Genomic DNA, 4,340 nt, shown 5'->3' with positions numbered 1-4,340 from the left:
CGTCACTCCGTATGAGGGAACGCACGCGGAACAAATACTCTCCCGTTTAATCCGCTCCGCCACACGCTGCAGCTCTCATTCCGCTTGTACTTTCTTCTTCATTTGTTCATGTTTAGACCTGCTTGTTCTACTTCTTCTTCTTCTGTGATAATGGTGGTTGCCGGCAGCTTTTAGGCTCATTACCGCCATCTAAGGTTGGAATTTTTGTTTTTTTTTACTCACTGGTGTATTCGTCGTGTGATTGTGTGTGCCGAACCGTGACCCCCGTACCGTGACGGTACGGGACGAATACAAATACCGTTACACTCCTAGTAGATATGTATTTATATTCAATCACAACTATAAGTGTGCACTTATGAATATGTGCAAGTATGAAGATGCTGTAAAATACATATTTTTATGCGTTTCTGTCTCAAGCAAACAGGGAACTGAGAAGCAAAAAGAAACAAAATGCCTTGCCTCAGCAGAAAAGAGATTTTTTTCTTCTTCTATGTCTAATAATTCAGTATTAAACACCATTATAAATACAAACAAAAATTCCTTTTATGTAGAAATGAGCGTCAAATAAGTGTGTTGACTCTGAATAAAAGAGGGTATTTTAATGATTGAAACTTAGGATCAAGGACAGCCAGCTCATTAAACGATTCAAGTTGTATTAATCTATCTTCATTTAGAGTGTTATTTGTTGTGTTTTTCAAGCAAATAAGTTTGTGTGTCCCAGTGCTACTTGGAAAACACTACTAGAAAAAGTAATTAACAGAAAAAAAATTTGCCACTCATACATAATTACTAGAATTGAAATAGTTTCTATTTCTGAAAGTATTACGTTGGGAGACAAATTCTGAAAGATCCACTTGCTCTTATTCATCATTTACTGCTTCCACTGGATGCGTCACTAAGTGGTTTGTTTTGATGAATCACGCACCAAGCTCACAAAAGAGAATTAATTGCTAATCTTGAACAAAACACCATCTGTAAAAACTATAATTTTGTTTATACTATTGTTTGGGTAAATAATTTGGAAATGTTATGCAGGATATTGGACTCTTGGAAGTGTGTATTCTCTACTTGGTAGCAGATTTCCAAACTAGTAAACATGAAGATAAATACCGTCATGGCCCTCCCATTATTCTGGCTCCGAAGAAAAATTCGGCCTTCGCAGGTTTTAAAGCTTTTAAAACTGCTCCAGAAGTCACCGATTCAGGGACACACTGCGAGGATATAAAGATGCTTAATCTGCTGAGAAATCAACCGCCATGTGAGAGCAGTGTGTGAATGTTAATGCGATCGCCCCGGGGACAAAAGCGTGTTAATGTAGCTGCAGAGAAGCAACAAAGTCAGTCGGACTGAACTATGGAGATAAAGAGATGTGGCACGGAATGAGTCTGGATTTTGTCTAATCACTTCAGACCTCTGGAGGTCCACCGGGGATTCGCTGCATATCACACAAACAAGAAATAAAGATGGGAGTTATTTACCTCCAAGTCGGACTCGTCAGCGAGGACAAGCAGGTGAACCAAAACACAAGAAATCATCATCAGCGCTCTCAGTGTCTCCCTTCATCCTGCTTTAGGCTCTGAAATCAAGATTGATGATGTGGACGACTCGGGAGTGCGCCGACACCCCGTCCTACACTCCCCCCTCGTCTCCGAGTTTTCCTATAAGCAGATAGCAAGCTGTGATATTCAAAGTGACACTCAATTAGCTGTGCAGTGGCACAAGGAGGCAGATTGATAGGATGGCTTTGTCCCCGAATGCACAAATAACCAGTCTGAAATCGTCGGGAGAGAATCCCATGCTATATCTGTCTCCTTCAGGCATAAAATATTAAATCGATGATGGTGAATTTACTTGAAAAAGCACTGAGAAGTGTTTCAATTATTAAATTGTTGTTTAGTGCAGAAGCTAAAACAGTGTAATGAAGAGAATAATTACAATATGAATCTGGGATGCTTCTGTAGAGCAGTGAACAACTGAGTTTGACCTTATATAATCACATCAGATGTGCGTGATACAATGCATGTCAATACGAGGATAATGATTCAGTACATTTCAATATTTAGCTATACACTGTCTGCAAAATCATTACAGAAACAACAAAGCATTCAAGAGAGAAAACAATGTGAAAGCAAACGAAAAAATTTAAAATTCCTTCAGTGATTTTTAGTGTATAGATACAATGTTTGAAATGTTACATTAAAAGGGCAAGGTGAGATAACTTCACTTTAAAGTATACTGTAAAGTATACTTCACCAGCAAAGTACTTTAGCAATAAAAATAAGTACTGGAACAAAAGCTATGAGAAAGTCAAATAAAAACATTTAAGTATTAAGATAAAAACAAATCCAACAGAAAACAGTTAATCGATGTTGACAATGTTAAAAATGAATTATGGTGCAGTCCTGAGTAACTTTTAGGAGGATAAAGTTCCACTTCAGACTAAGACCCTGTGTATTTGATAACATTTCAAGTGAAAACACTTCTTCTTTCAGAAAAGATTCACCTTTTGAAACTGCAGGTGTTTGTTTTGGCCATGAAACCACACACATGCACACAGAAAACAATATGCTATAAACAGTAACAATGGTGAGTGCACGGACATTCGTATGGACAGATGAAGTTAGATTGCTATTGTGGGTAACTCAACAATAAAAGCACCAAGTCCCAGGGGAATACGGACTGGGAGCCATGACAGAACGAGCCACCACAGTGTGGTAGAACATGTAAAAGAAGTCAATGCAAACAAAGGCAGATCCTCCAGAGAGAGAAGAGGGAACTCTGTCCCTCTTTAACGATGGTGCCTGTGTTTGCACACCAGTCCAGCTTTTTGTCCAGGACCACACCCACCACTGTCTCCACAGCCTGGCAAAGCCTCCACATCATGGCATTTTTTGGACTGCTTTTAAAGATGACAAAAAAAATCAAGCGTATACTCACTTCTTTAAGGACCACTACACCAATGTGAAGAGCACACTCGTATAGATGCAGTGTGAACATAAATTGTGGGAACTGAGTTCGCTCGTCTCTTTTTGGACTCTGACAGCAGCAATAAAGCAGCAGTGCCGGAGGCCGATGTGCTGCTTGTTCGGTATTGTCCTGTGAATGCTACAAACGAGGAAATCCTAACCAAAACCCCACCACACACATTCAGGCCAGCAATTTCACATGTTTTTGGCTCAGTCAATCATGTACAAGGATTCTCTTTGAAGCCAGTGAACCTTGAGTTGCATTAATTCTGATGTCAGAAATGTCAGTTCTATTCACGTTTCTGTTTTGTGTAATATAACTCAGTGCATTTATGTGCAAAGATACCCCATATCATTAAAAGAAGGAAAGGGTGTGTGCGTGTTTTTTTCTGTCTGAGTCTTATTTACTTTAATTTGACATTTCTGGAAACATAATGTTTTGATACTGTGTTTAACTGCTTGTCGAAGTCCCTGGGGAGAGTGTTTGCGTGTCTGTTCGAGTGAACTTTTCTCAGGTCCGCTGTGAATTCAAGTCCACCTAGGTTTGTCTTCAGCCAGTATTTGAAGGATTAATTTGCTCACTCCATTAGACAGTAGCACTTGGCTGCCCAGGCCTCCGGAGGGGGAAACGCTAAGTGTGGCTACTGGTGTAATTGCTCTAATACCAACAGAAAAACATTTTTCTGTGCTTGTTCAAAGGTTACAAATTAAAAAATGAGACTTAATTGTACCTCAGGTGTTTGTAGTGTGTCTCAGTGAACTGTCCTTTCTTAAGACCCGACACTCACTGTCACTTTAGGTTACATTTTCTCTTGATATGACATTCACTATTACGCACATTTGGTGACATTAATGCAATATGATTGCTGTTTATTTAATTGTTAATTATAATACAAGACTAAACACTGGGAGTTTGCACTGGACCCATGGGGCTTCAAACAGCTTTATGTTCTGACGGAGCTTAATATTGGATCAAGAAAGAGATCTGAAGAGCCATTTTCACACACCTACCTACCGCCTTAGCTACTTACTACTCGCCTGCCTACCTGACAAGGAAACCATTTCAGGGAATCAAATTTCTCATTTCCACTGAGCATTATGTGCTGTTACGGTACGGTATGGGCTTGTTGACCATTTTTTGTCGCTCCTCCATTGCGGTTTCCAGCACACTGGTAGGAGTTTCATAAGGAGGAGCTACAACCCTGCTAGAGACGATCGTCACTCTTGCCAAACCCAGCTATGTCTAAACTGCTCATCATAAACCCTCTGTTGTTGTGCCACTTTGCACAGTGGTTGTTCAGTTATCTTATTATTTATTTATTGCTTTTTATTTCAGCACGCATGTTCTTCTGATGAGGTGCCGATTGATTCAGC

Source organism: Salarias fasciatus, chromosome 16, assembly GCF_902148845.1.
Source record: "Salarias fasciatus chromosome 16, fSalaFa1.1, whole genome shotgun sequence".
In the NCBI taxonomy this organism is placed as follows: Eukaryota; Metazoa; Chordata; class Actinopteri; order Blenniiformes; family Blenniidae; genus Salarias; species Salarias fasciatus.
The sequence above is the reverse complement of the archived record's forward strand: the minus strand, read 5'-3'. Positions refer to the sequence as shown.